The sequence below is a fragment of the Phacochoerus africanus genome, chromosome 15 (genome assembly GCF_016906955.1).
Source record: "Phacochoerus africanus isolate WHEZ1 chromosome 15, ROS_Pafr_v1, whole genome shotgun sequence".
Taxonomy (NCBI): Eukaryota; Metazoa; Chordata; class Mammalia; order Artiodactyla; family Suidae; genus Phacochoerus; species Phacochoerus africanus.
The window spans coordinates 4,178,010-4,193,563 of NC_062558.1; the positions used below are offsets into that span (position 1 = coordinate 4,178,010).

A 15,554-nucleotide genomic window follows, 5' to 3' on the forward strand; every position below is an offset into this window, starting at 1 on the left:
ATTGAGCAAACAAGCAAGTGATTTGGGAGGAGGAGGAATTGAATAGCCCTATATAGAGACAAATCATTGAGTTGGAGAAAATGACAATGTTCCACACAGACCGGCTTTATCAAAATTACCGATCCCACTTCACAGTCCTGATTTACTCTTACAGGCGTCCTCCTTCCAGAAAATTGAACAAGTCTCAGAGAACTCAAATATAGGCCTATAATTGTTCCCATGGTTGCATATCAACCAAACTGTTCATTAAATAGCAATCTATTATCTCATCATCTTCAGACTTAGGAACATGTATTTTCCCTGATATATCTTTTTCTAGAAAACTTTACATGCTGGTCCTTTTGAAGGAAATTTAGAAAGTATTAACTACACCAAAGTCAAAGCAAAATTTTTGGAATTTTCCTGACTGCAAATAATGGCATGAGGACATAGCTAGCAGGGCATTAATTTTGAAAAAGAACTTTCCTAAAAAGCAGAAAGTAGACTCAATTTGACAATTAATTGTTGCTTTGGAAATTGTTTCTGCTTGGTAATCTTTTATAATCTTTTTTTTTTTTTTTAATTTTGGCTGTGCCTGCGGTATGCAGAAGTTCCTGGGCCAGGAATTGAGCCCACACCACAGCAGTGACAACTCTGGATCCTTAACCCCTGCACCACTAAGGAATGTCAAACTTTTATTTTCTATATGAGCCTTATTATCAAATCAAGGATCAAGGTTGTCCTTGAAATGCATTGGTTGTTCTCTAAATTTTAAATAAGTCAGAGAAGAGAAGTGGGAAGGAAGAAGGGAATGAGGAAATTCTTATTTATACATAAAGCAGAGGAGTTCCCATTGTGGCTCAGAGGAAACGAATCTGGCTAGTACCCATGAGGACAAAGGTTTGATTCCTGGCGTCATTCAGTGGGTTAAGGATCCAGCATTGCCCTGAACTATGGTGTAGTTTGCAGACTGGCTCAGATCCCTCGTTGCTGTGGCTGTGGTATAGGCCAGTGGCTACAGCTTTGATTTGATCCCTAGCCCGGGTGTGGCCCTGAAAAGACCAATAAATAAATAAGTAAATAAATAAAGCAGAATGATGGATAACTTACTTTAAAATTTGTGATGGTTTTACTTTGTCATCATTTTTGTTTATGCATACACAGGAAGATAATAGATATATGCAATGCTTTCAGATGCAAATTACTAGGTAGAATGGAACACCCTGATTTATTACCCTCGTTTACCTTCCCAGAGAAGCAGAGCATGAACCATGCCTTGCTAGTGTCGTCTAAGATCTGACTGTAAGTTGTGTGGTGATCATTTCAGGATGTTGGGGCTCAAGATTCGGAGAGTTAGACAAAGAGCAGAGCAGAGACATCACAGGGAGTACAAGTCTATGTCTAATTTTTCTTCAGCTCAGACACTTCTTGCATTTCTGCTCCCTCTGGGGTTTCTTACCCCCCTACAAATCCATTGCACAGGACCCCAGGTGTGGCCCATGTTTACTGCCTGCTTTTTCACATCAGCTCTGTAGCTCTCCTTCCTATTCCTGCCTCTGCCAGTGTGCCTACCTGTCTCTGTCTTCCCAAATAAGCATGTTTTAAATATACTGCCAAAACCATAAAGAGTTGTATACTAAACTTCTCAGGAGTTGCAATGGGTTCAATATTTGTGTCCCCATCCAATTCATTTGTTGAAATCCTAGACCCCCCAGTAAGGTAGTTTTAGAAGGTAGAGCTCTTAGGACATAATTAGGTCATGAGGGTTGTACCCTCATGAATGCAGTTATTGTCCTTATACAAGGGTCCCCAGAAGTTCCCGTAGTGGCTCAGTGGTTAACAAATCCGACTAGGAACCATGAGGTGGCGGGTTCGATCCCTGCCCTTGCTCAGTGGGTTAAGGATCCCGCGTTGCCGTGAGCTGTGGTGTGGGTCGCAGATGTGGCTCGGATCCTGCGTTGCTGTGGCTCTGGCGTAGGCCGGTGGCTGCAGCTCCGATTCGACCCCTAGCCTGGGAACCTTCATATGCCGAGGGAGCGGCCCAAAGAAAATAGCAAAAAGACAAACAAACAACAAACAAACAAAAGCAAGAGTCCCCAATGAGGTCTCTCACACTATTTCAGCTATGTGAGCAAACAGTGAGAAGGCAGCCACAGCAGAAAGTAGTCCCTCGGAGTTCTGTTGCGGTGCAGTGGAAATGAATCCAACTAGTATCCATGACGATACAGGTTTGATCCCAATGGGCCAGGAATCCAGCGTTGCCGTGAGCTGTGGCGTAGGCCGGTAGCTGTTGCTCTGGTTCGACCCCTAGCCTAGGAGCTTCCATTTGGCTTGGATGCAGCCCTTAAAAAAAAAAAGAAAAAAGAAATAAAGAAACTTGTCCCTTCACTAGGAACCTGGTCTGCTAGTTCCTTGATCTTAGACTTCCTCAGCCTCCAGAAATATATGAAATAAGTCTTTGTTGTTTGAATCACCCAGTCTACAGTATTCTCTAATAGCATCCTGGAAAAGACAGGCGTGTCTGATTGAAAAGAAGTCCATAGTAAGAGCCGCGACGATAAAAAAGAATATACTGCTAGTGAGAAATTAGGAACAAATGACAATAAGAGAGAATATCTATTAGATTCAAGGGAGCTCTTTTTTTTTGGTCTTTTTGCCATTTCTTGGGCCGCTCCTGCAGCATATGGAGGTTCCCAGGCTAGGGGTCTAATCGGAGCTGTAGCTGCCAGCCTATGCCAGAACCACAGCAGCACGGGATCCGAGTTGCGTCTGCGGCCCACACCACAGCTCACGGCAACGCTGGATCATCAACCCACTGAGCAAGGTCAGGGATCGAACCCGCAACCTCATTGCCCCTAGTCGGATTCGTTAACCACTGTGCCACGACGGGAACTCCAAGATTATGGTCACAATCTTTTGATATCAGTTGGAAAAAAATTTCAGAAGAGGATCTTCCCAGTATCCTTTTTTTCTTCTTATTTTTATAGCTGCACCCATGGCATATGGAAGTTCCCAGGCCAGGGACTGAATCCAAGCTGCAGCTGCAACCTATGGCACACCTGCAGCAATACCGTATCCTTTAACCCACTGTGCTGGGCCAGGGGATCAAACCTGCACCTCTCCAGTAACCCAAGCTGCTGCAGTCAGGTTCTTAACCCACTGTGGCACAGTGGGAATCCCACCAGCATTCTTTTTTTTTTTTTCATTTATAATGATTTTTTTTTCCATTCTAGCTGGTTTACAATGTTCTGTCAATTTTCTACTGTACAGCAAAGTGACCCACTTACACATACATGTATACATTCTTTTTTTCTCACATTATCATGCCCCATCATAAGTGACTAGACATAGTTCCCAGTGCTATACAGCAGGATCTTATTGCTTATTCATTCCAAATGCAATAGTTGCATCTATTAAAACCTCAGATTCCCAGTCCCTCCCTCCCCCTCCCCCTTGGCAACCACAAGGCTGTTCTCTATGTCCATGAGTCTCTTTTCTGTGGAAAAGTTCATTTGTGCCATATATGAGATTCCAGATATAAGTGATATCATATATCATCTGTCTTTCTTTCTGACTTAGTTCACCTAGTATTAGAGTCTCTAGTTCATCCATGTTGCTGCAAATGGCATTATTTTGTTCTTTTTTATGGCTGAGTAATATTCCATTGTGTGTATATACCACATCAAAATGTCAATGGACATTTAGGTTGTTTTCATGTCTTGGCTATTGTGAATAGTGCTGCAATGAATACATGGGTGTACCATGAGCATTCTTAATTTTGATCACTCAAGGACTTCCTACTGCCTCTGACACCTGTGGCCAGATTTCTTTTATTCCTGTCACTTTTTCCCTTTCTCCTTAGTTGATTTTTTTCCCTCTATTGACTCTACCCCATACTTTTATTCTGCTTGTAAGCATTTCATGCCCCACCTCTTCTTCAGTCCCAGTACCAGCTCTCTTTGAGTTTTTTCCAAACACATCTTCCATGAGAAGCAGCATGGAAAAGTCGTGGTCTAGCTTCTGGTGTTTTAGCACTGCCATTACTCACTAGGAATGGGCCTATGCTTCCATTTCTTGGATGTTCTCATGCCCCTTTAGCAAGAATATCAGCATTTGGTTAATTTTACAACTGCCTATTCCTTTTCCTCTCAAGAGTTCCCTCTAATTCAACAAGAGTTGAAATAATCTAAAACACTGTTACTCAGAGTTGCCCATAGGCAGTCAGCGTGGGCATCACCAAGGAGCTTGTTCAAAATCTCAGGCCCACCCCAGACCTGCTGAATCAGAATCTGTATTTCGATGAAGTCCCAGTGATTGGTCACACATTGAAGTTTAGAAGTACTTGTCCAGGAGTCTTGGCTTGGTGGTAATGAACCCGACTGGTATCCATGAAGATTTGGGTTCAATCCCTGGCCTCCCTCAGTGAGTTAAAGATGTGGTGTTGCCATGAGCTGTGGCATAGGTTGTACATGCAGCTCAGATCCCCCATTGCTGTGACTGAGGCAGCCGCAGCTCTGATTCAACCCCTAGCCAAGGAACTTCCATATGTGGCATGTGTGGACCTAAAAAAAAGAAGAAGGAGGAGGAGAAGGAGAAGGAGAAGAGGAAGAAGAAGAAGAAAACTTGTCCACATATGTATTTGGGCATTGAGTTCAGAGCTTGGGGACATACTCCCTGGCAGTCTGAAAGAACAAATCCTGCTGGCCACATGATGGACAGCATCCAGGAGATTCAAGGAAGCCTTTTTTTTTTTTTTTTTTTTAATGGCTAGAGTTTTTATCATTGACATCAGTGACCTCAGAGCTTCTTCCTGGTGCTATCCCTGGAATGGTGCCACTGTGCAAGATCCAGGAGTACGTCTTCTAGCAGCAACAAAGAGCCAAATATGCCTCCTAGAATAAAGGGAAAACCAGCGACAAATGAGCTCAAAGAGAAAGCATCCTAATCCTTCTTGCCTCTTGGAGATTTCATCTTCCTCTAAGCATCCTTCTTATAAGAGGTCTTTATATGGCCTCTCATTTCTTAACTCCATTTTCCAAGTGGGGATATTATTGGGATAGACTCTTCCATGGCTTCCTTTCTGACTTCTTTGAATCTAGTACTTTTAACATTTTTCCTTGAAATATTATTTACTAAATGTGATGATTACCAAAAACTAGTAAAAGTTAACAAAGTTAAAGACTTTGAATTATACTCTGGCCTGGCTCCTCTCTTGAGACCAAAAGAATGCTGCTCTATATTACCTGTTGGGTTCCCCTCAAAGACGGCATATGCTGCTGTTGGTGCAGCTGCCATTGCTAATCTACAATATGAAGGTGAGAGATTGAATTTGGTTAATAAAGGAGCAATAAATTCTAGATTTCGCATTATTTCAAGGAACCCGCAGCTTCAGCTCTCTTCTCAATATGAGAGAAGCAGAAGTAAATTTTTAAAGTACTCTGATCTGCAAAAATAAACATTACATAAACACCATGCATGAGTGTTGGGTTTTATACTTTAGTGTCTCACTCAGAATTTATGGACACTTGTTTGACACTTTGTTTTAATAAGATTACATATCAGACTTCCAAGCTACAATAAATTACAAAAGAAATAAATATTGCTCTATGTTATGACAGTTATTTGGGATGTAGGAGGCAGTAAAATGCAAAAACCCTGAATGCATGCACACACACACATGCACACACCACTAACAAACTCTAAAAGTAGTGTGGGAATATTTTATGTAAGGGCAAAAATCTATCCTTACACTTGTCTCCTAGCCCTGAAAGCATTATTGTATTACACCTCATACTCCAATTAATATTCTTAATAATAAAGCTGTTTTGCAGAAAATGTAAAATCTTCTCCAGTAAACTAAAAAAAAAAAAAGAGAGTTAAGCATAGATTATGGTTTAACTATAAAAACTATTATCATAGTATAAATTAAATCTAGGCAAATTTCCATTGAAATAGTTAAGATAAAATTTTCTGGGTCTATTCAAGGATTCTGACTAAATAAAGTTTTTCAGGATCTTATACTCTGTATAAGCCTTAAAGTTTTTCAAGATACTCTCATATGCATTATTTTTTCTTATCCAAATGAGATTAATAAAAGCTTTTGTGACAAGCTTCTTTCACTTAGCATAATGTGGAGTTCATTCACATTTAGCCTGTATCAGTGCTTCATTCCTTTTTACTTCCAAGTAGTATTGTATGGACATACCACATTTTATTTATATATTAATCAGTTGATGGACACTTGAGTTGTTTCCATTTTTTGGTGATTATAAATAATGCCGCTACAGATATTTCATGCACACATTTTTGTATAGTTTTTTTTTTATTCTTTTGGATATATATACATACATGTAGAATTGCTATGTTTAATAGTTAAAGAAATTACCAAACTGTTTTTCAAAGTAGCTGCATCTTTATACATGTCCACCAGCAATGTAGGAGGGCCCCATTTTCTCCACATCCTCGCCAACACTTATCATTATGTCTTTATAAATAAAGTCATCCTTGGGGATGTGAAGTGGTGGTTCATTGTAGTTTTGATGTGCATTTCTCTTATGAATGAACATTTTTTCACATGCTTATTGGACGTTTTTTATATCTTCTTTGGAGAAATATCTGTAGTTGGAGGACATAGTTGGTCATTGAGAGATGTAGCCACTGGTTGATCCGTGAGCTGGACCCGGGCAATCAGAAGCTTCTCACTCCATCCACTGTCTTTGGAACATGCATTCTGCCCACTGTTCCCACAGTGGGAGGTGTTTTCAAAGACAAAGCCTTGAAGACAATAAGAATATTCTTTTTGATACTGGGTCATAATCTACCTATTTGCATCCTCTACCAATAATATCTAGCTTAATCTGTTTCGGTTTTTGTTAGTAGGGAAAAGGTTCAAGAATAGAAGTAAAGAGACATGAAGGTACTCTCTTCAAAGACCCATTTTGTGAAAAAGGAATCAGAATTTTGTTCTAAGGCCATTGTGATCTATAAGTAGAAGTTATGAAAAGGCAGAAACAAAAACAAAAAAACATTTAAGCAGTCATTACTGTCCATCAATGTAATAAACTTCCTTGAGAAATCCTGACTTTCTCATTAATGGAAGCATTCTAATTGAGACTTGATAACAAAAGGACAGGATAATAAAGAAAATCCTCCTATATTACATGGGAGATTGTGTTTTACAAGCTTTTAGTTTTACTTACTATATGGTTATGATTTCTGGGTTACAACACAATGCTCAACATTCTAATCATCAATTATCATCTTCGGTAACATTTATTCTGTGCTTATAATGCACCAGGTATTATGCCAAGTGGTTCATATATATTACCTTACTTAATCCTTTTAACAGCCCCAGGAAACAGATGTTATTATTAATATTTACTTTGATGAATGACAAAAGCAAAGCATACAGAGATTAAGAATCCTGCTTTTAAATTATAGAGATTAAGAATGGATGAGTGGTTGCCAAGGTCTAGCAGGAAAAGTTGACTTCAAAAGAGCACCAAAAAAATGGGGGAGGTGAAGGAATTTCTCTGTATCATGATAGTGGTTACCATGTGGCTGAATGCCCTTATCAAAACTCATAGAACTGAACACTAAAAAGGGTAAATTGTACAACATAAACAATATCTTAATAAACCCAACTTTAAAAAGCTTGCCTTTGATCATACTGTTGGATAGTATTCTTCTGTGACCTGGGGTAGTTATATGTTTGGATTCTGATGTTATTTGCTCCTTGCCTGAGATCTATAATTTGGGTAAGGGGCCACACTTAGGACTGTGGTGCTTGGCCTAGACCCAAAGACTATGTGGATAATATCTTATAGGAATGTCTGTCTTAATAGGGTCTATCCCTTTTGACTAACTAGGTTTAGCATTCTGTTCATCTCTGTAATACATTTCTTTATTCATGGTTTCCAACTTGCTACATTCTGATTATCTTGAAAGAAGAGACTTTCTTTATCTTTATAACTATCATAATCTCTATAATATTAGTATCTTTCACAGTACCTGATTCAGGCACGAAGAGTCTTTTCCTTAGTGAATATCACTTGGAAAACTGAGATTTGGAATTGGCATAACGAAGTATTTCAGATAGTTACTGATGCTCAGAGATGGACCAGGTACCCACTAGAACAAGGGTGCCTCACATCAGAGAACAAAGATTTCTAAAATTGCTTTTGACTAAATTTATCAGAGCTCCCATATAAAGAATGATCAAGGAAGTTCCCATTGTGGCTCAGTGGTAATGAGCCTGAGGATGTGGGTTCGATCCCAGGCCTCGTTCACTGGGTTAAGGATCTGGTGTTGCCATGAGCTGTGGTGGGGGTTGCAGAAGTGGCTCGGATCCTGCGTTGTTGTGTCTGTGGTGTAGGCCAGCAGCCGTAGCTCTGATTCGACCCCTAGCCTGGGAACTTCCATATGTTGCAAGTGTGAACCTAAAAAGCCAAAAAAAAAAAAAATGCTCAATAATTTCTCCACAACCATGAGGAAAATTAACTGACTTCCCTGGTTTATAAGTGCAGAACATTATGAGAGATAAAAGGGGAGAACTTAGCTTGGCTTCCACTCTTACTCAACTTTCCTTCTGCACCTGCCTGTGTGTGTGTGTGTGTGAACATGGAAAGTCCTACTGTGAGCAACTTAACAGTAAGAGCTAGAGGCAATTGATGAATAAAATCACTGAGTAATCAATTTCATAAAAGAAAAATGTTTTCATAATGATCAAGTCTAAAGCTATTTCTCTGATAATTTGTTTTATTGCAACTGAAGATTGCTACAAGTCAAAATAATCTAAAGTGATGAGGGGCCTTTTTTTTTTTAGTAATGATAAGGAAAATGCTTAAGAGAAATACACTTAAGTGGTAACCTTTTTTGAAAAGCAAATAGTATAGGTCGTATTTTCTTCACTTGTATCTCAAATGCCCAGGCCAGATCTGTGGACACCACACAGAGATTTTTCTAGAGACCACATGACAATAGACTAAACATGGCCATGAATGCAGGATGCTCAAATCCCCTAAGATAGAGTTTGATTAGATACATACATAAGGATGGAGTCCTATAGGAAATGATGTTGGCCTCTCTCTGCAGCAAAAGAAGTGCAAAGCAGTTGACGCGAGAATGGGAAATTCAAGCAGGGTTCCAGGGCTCTCCTCTCACCCAGATGCTTAGCCTTAAACAAGTCACTTCATGTTGGGCTTTTGTTTCTCACCTAAAACATGAGAGACACAATTGCTTGCACAGATTTTAGAACAAATCTGTATCATCTCAATACCTAATGTAGGAAGCATTTTAAATAAAAGTCTGGCCTGCCATTGGGAATATCTGGAACATTCTTAGTTTTCAGTATTTGCATGAATTTTGAAATGCCAAGCCTTGTGAAAATGTCTTCTACAGCTTCCCATGTGTGGCCAATCAGGACAAACAGCAACTCGTGCGAATTGAGTAAGAAAAAGACACATTTTAAAATAGAAAAATCTTGCCCCATAAAACTTGTGTCACTATGAACACTGAGAAAGGTCAGAGAACAATTTCTTTTAGTTGCTCAACAGTATCAGACAAGGTTAAATAAAAGGGACAATTGCCTAATATGTACTCCTTCTCCAAACCATAAAAAAATTAGCAGTCACATGAGGCAACTGTATTTAAACCAGGAAATCCTGAATCAGAAAGATAAAGAAGTAAATGTCTACTGGTATAAAATCCTACAGAACATGAGAATATGCAGTTTAAATTCTAAGGAGACAAGAAAATCAGAGAATTGCCCAGCTCAGTGTGTAGGAATATTTGATAGCATGTACTTAATTCATAACACTAGTAGTGACAGCATAGAATCATAAGGATAAATTAACATAAAAATATTTAACATCTTTATTTATATGCTTTTTTTGTGTAGCATTTTACAATTTTTTTTTTTTTTGGTCTTTTTAGGGCTGCACCTGCAGCATATGGAAGTTACCAGGCGAGGGGTCCAATCCGAGCTCTCAGCCACCGGCCTATGCCACAGCCACAGCAACATGGGATCCGAGCCATGTCTGTGACCTACACCGCAGCTCATGGCAACGCTGAATCCTTAACCTACTGAGTGAGGCCAGGGATCAAACCTACATCCTCATGGATACTAGCCAAGTTCGTCACTGCTGCATCACAATGGGAACTCCCTAGTGCTTTACAATTTACACTCTGAGGTAAATCGATTAGTCTAATTCCATTTAGACACAGGTTCCTCCTTCCTCCCAGATGCCAAAGGAATGGCCTACAGAAATCAATATGCAAGTCCTTTCTCAAAGTCATGTCTTTAATGGACCGCGTGTTCCCCTGTACAGAAAGCTTAAACTATTACGTTATGGAAAGGGGAGTACATGATTATACCGTGATATCAAAGGCTAAAGAAGACTTTTTTTTACATCATTCTGCTTTTCTGTTCCCTTTCTTTTCCGAAAGACTAGTTGACTATGCCTCTAACATGAAAAGGATGTTCTCTAAGGAAACACATATAACGAGTCCCAAGTCGACCCCTCGGTGGTGTCCAGATCACAATTCCAGCCATTGTTTATTTTCCTTACCAGTCACAATTCCGTGGCTTCTCAGGAAAGGGCCATTATATTCTCCATGCATGACCCTTGGAAAGAGTTACTCACTCCTTTTATTTTTTATTTATACTTTTGAGGGCCCCACACGTGCATATGGAACTTCCCAGGCCAGAAGTCAAATCGGAGCTGCAGCTGCCGGCCTACGCCACAGCCATGGCAATGCAGGATCGGAGCCTCGTCTGCAACCTACACTACAGCTCACAGCAACACTGGATCCTTAACCCATTCAGCAAGGCCTGGGATCGAACCCACATTCTCATGGATACCAGTCGGGTTCGTTACTACTGAGCCACAACAGGAACTCCAACTCACCAATTTCAAATGACAGATCACAGAGGAAGTGCAAAGAAAGCCATCACATATACTTTTTATCATCAGGTCCAACCGTTTTTTGCTTTTAGGTAGCAAGATAAAAGACACTGGCAGTTAGGCAGTATGAATAAAAACAGATGGTCAAAAGGATCTTGAACCTTCAAAAAGGGTGACTATCTCCTCACATGTTTTCTTAGTCACATAGGGCAGGGAAATAAGCATCTGGTAAAATAATTGGATCTCCAGGATGGCGCAAAGAGGACTGACTACTCCTAAAAACAAACATAGGGCTCTATCAGAATTATTTCAATGACTTGACGGCCTTATGGTTATTTTGACATTTCTTTCATATATATATACATACACATATATACATACACATATACTTAAACTTCCATGGAAATTATGTAATGATGGTATAAATAGTGGCAAAGCATATGAAGAAAACATAGTGTCTAGGGTTGAAGTCATGCAAAATTAAAGATGTATGATGACATGTCTGTGTTCTGCAATGAATCACCATCATGCAGCAGGATGCTGATACTGGATTTATCCCACAGCACCACATGTCTACACTAAAAACTGGGAAAAAAATTTACCAAGCTCTTGGTAGGTTTGCAAATCTCCAGGAATGTGTTATCATGTAAACACCTCATCTTCCATATATTCTTTTTTTTTTTTTTGGCTCTTTTCAGTTTATTGCAGGAAAGCATTACAGTAGTCCAAGTTAAAAGCAGACCCAAATGGTTCCATTACACAAGCTGTGAGGTTTTTAAACTGGCGACGAGGAACAGAAGGGAAATTCTACTCATTGCAAGGAAATCCTCACTTAAGCTTCAGTGAGCCAAAGGCACTTAAAACCCATGAACCCTCAGCTAGTCGTCCTTAGCCAGTCCAGTCACTACAAGGAACTGCCGTATGTTCTTGCGCTGGTCACCCTGTAGATGAATGACTTCTCCATAGTCTGGATGCTCAATTACGGTACCATTGCAGGCAAATTTCTTCTTAAACGCCTTCACTAGTTTCTTTTTATCGTAATCCTCAGCGATCCCTTGGACAGTATTAAGATCTTCCTGCCATTTTTCTGTTGAATTTTTATATGGATATAACCCTAAGTGCCAGCAGGGATCAGATCATCACCCCTACCTACACCAGCAAAGGGATGGAAAGAGTGGAGGTTCTGGATCGCGGACCTACGGTAAGATTCCTTTTCTTCACTGGAAACCTCCTGCGGAAAGCAGCTGTGGGAGAAGGTGGGCTCCGGTTGGGGGATGGAGTTGCTGGAAGCAAGGGGGCTTGAGGGGGAGGCTGCTGAGTCCTCGGCTGTGGCTCAGTGACAGGGCCATATATTCTTTATGTAATAAAGACAAACTAGAAATCATATGGTGCTACACTACTACAGAATTCCTTTAATTTCCAATCGCAAAACCAAACCAATAGCACAAAAATAATATCTCTGCTTACTGAGACCTAGGCAGTCACATATATTACAAAAGAGCAAGTACTCTGTAAATCTTTCTATAGCACATCTTCCTGAAACATGAGCTGGTCCTCACTGAGATGTAACAAATTATAGAGACCTTACAAGATCATCTACCCAATCTCCTATATTAAAACAGATTTCGATTGATTGACTGATTGATTTAGTCTTTTTAGGACCACACCTGTGACATATAGAAGTTCCCAGGCCAGGGGTCAAATAGGAGCTGCAGCTGCCGGCCAACACCACAGTCACAGCAATGCTAGAGCCCAGCCTCCTCTGCAACCTATAGCTACGCCCCACTGAGCAAGGTCAGGGATCAAACACGAGTCCTCGTGGATACTAGTCGAGGTAGTTACCGCTGAGCCACAACAGAAACTCCAAAACAGATTTTAGATGAAAAATGTCAACCTTTTAAAAAATCAATCTGAAAAACACAAGTAGACACACAAACATAGGGAACAGACTTGTGGTTGCCAAGGGGGAAAGGGGAGGGAGTGGTATGGACGCAGAATTTGGGGTTAGTAGCTGCAAACTATTACATTTAGAATGCATAAGCAATGAGATTCTACTGTTCCCACAGGGAACAATATCCAGTCCAGTCTCTTGGGATAGACCATGAGGGAAGATAATACGAGAAAGTATATATATATATGAAATATATATATATGGGATAGTGTGTATATATAATGACTGGGTCACTTCGTTGTACAGTAGAAATTGGCACAACATTGTAAATCAACTATACTCTAATAAAAACTTTATTTATTTATTTTTTTTGTCTTTTTGCTATTTCTTTGGGCCGCTCCCGCGGCATATGGAGGTTCCCAGGCTAGGGGTCGAATCGGAGCTGTAGCCACCGGCCTACACCAGAGCCGCAGCAACACGGGATCCGAGCCGCGTCTGCAACCTACGCCACAGCTCACGGCAACGCCGGATCGTTAACCTACTGAGCAAGGGCAGGGACCGAACCCGCCACCTCATGGTTCCTAGTCGGATTCGTTACACTGAGCCACGACGGGAACTCCTAATAAAAACTTTAAAAAATAAAAACTGAATTTTAAAAATCAACCCAAGTTTGCAACATTTAGGAAAATAAACCCTGCTTGTGCAAATCTCCAAGGGCAAAAGTTTTCACAATGAAATATTTCAAAACACAGAATAATTCTATAGGCACTGAAAAAAATAGCAATCAAATATGAGCCCTTTAGAAAGCTCGAAGAGTAGAAAATCAAAACAAATACGTGGAGTTCGTTGTGGCACAGCGGAAACGAATCCGACTAGGAACTGTGAGGTTTCGGGCTCAATCCCTGGCCTAGCTCAGTTGGTTAAGGATCCGGTGCTGCCATGAGCTGTGGTGTAGGTCGAAGACAGGGTTCAGATCCCCCGTTGCTGTGGCTGTGTGTAGGCCAGCAGCTACAACTCCCATGCGACCCCTAGCCTGGGAACCTCCATATGCCGCTGGTCTGGCCCTGAAAAAAAAAAAAAAAAAAACCCTCAAAATAATAACCAAAAATTCTTACTGCCTCTCTAAACAAATCTATACTTTTATACTCACTGCAAACTCTGCTTTGTAAAAAATAAAACAAAAAACTTGAAAACACATTGTTTCCATCTAACACAGCTATTCTTCACTTCTCACAAATAAAGCCATATTTATAATGGAGAAAAACATTAAAATAGAAAAAAACTAATTTCTTCCGAAGCAATCATGTTCTCTCTCTTGTTTAAGATAACTGAGATTTTTAGTTTTAGAAAATACACAAGCACCCAACGGGAATCTATGAGATTGAGAAACTGAAAGATTAATTTAGGGAGTTCCCACTGTGGTTCAGTGGCAATGAACCTGATTAGTATCCATGAGGATGTGGGTTCGATCCCTGGCCTCCATCAGTGGGTTCAGGATCTGGCATTGCAGTGAGCGGTGTGTAGGTTGCAGACAGGACTCAGATCCCATGTTGCTGTGAACTGTGACTGTGGCCAGTAGCTAAAGCTCTGATTCAACCCCTAGTCTGGGAACTTCCATATGCCATGAGTGCAGCCCTAAAAAGACATATATATACATACATAAATTTGGGATTAGGGTATGGACCTGCTCACTACAAAACCCTCCCAGTTGTGATTTCCTTGCTGAGAATCCAAATTCTGGGAATTTAGGGTTTGGATTATTCCCTAAATAATAGGGAAAACAAAAGAAGACGAAGGAAAAACAAAAAGAAGGGAAAACAAAAGAAGATGAAGGAGCATTTCCAGGACATGTCCGGCCATAGCCTTCATGCCTATAATGTCCTGGTATAGGTTTGTTTCAGTCCAGGGAATGCCACCTCTCACCGAGATGCAGATCTCTGGGCATCAGAGTGGAGCTGCCAAAAAGGCAGAGAGACAAAAGTCAGTGGTCACCAACTGGCTGCCACATCTTTCCAAAGTCACCACATTCTCAAATATCATCCAAGCAGATGCCTTCAGAGCATCTTAAATATAAATATGAAGGGAAGGCATCAGTTGGGCTTGTCTCCTGATCAACCTTTCTAAGGTAATACCAAAGTATCAGCACTTGAGAGGCCGCTCACTTATAAAACTTCAGGCTTCAGGAAATTCACAAGCACAGAAATTACTCTATTCAAGGACCTGGGGGTGGTTCATGTTGAACACACATGATGTATTGTCTCCTCAGTTTTTACTGGTAACTCCTCATACAGAGAAGTGGCCCTGGACTCTGGGTTCCAAAGCCATTTCCTGGTGCACTTCTTAGAACTGTAACTTTTCAAGGGTAAAATTCTGATAATTAGGAAAATCTCTCACTTGTTGCCATAGTACAAACTGAGCCAGAACAATTCCGAGTGGAATTTACCTTCCAATCCGATGTAAGCACAGTTTCAGAAACACTGACAAGTTGTGTAAGCCGAATCTGAAACTTATTTCTTATTTTTTAAATTTATTTTTTAATAATGATTTTTATTTTTTCCATTATAGCTGATTTAAAGTCTTCTGTCAATTTTCTACTGCACAGCAAGGTGACCCAGTCACACATACATATATACATTCTTTTTTTCTCACATTATCATGCTCCATCACAAGTGACCAGACAAGTTCCCAGTGCTATGCAGCAGGATCCCATTGCTTATCCCATTCCAAAGGCAATAGTTTGCATCTATTAACCCCAAATTCCCAGTTCCTCCCACTCTCTC

General features: G+C 40.4%; 1 pseudogene; it reads right to left on the minus strand.

The window, feature by feature from the left end:
* Positions 1-11,676: 11,676 nt before the first annotated feature.
* Positions 11,677-12,479, minus strand: LOC125116239 (eukaryotic translation initiation factor 1-like; annotated as a pseudogene).
* Positions 12,480-15,554: the final 3,075 nt, after the last annotated feature.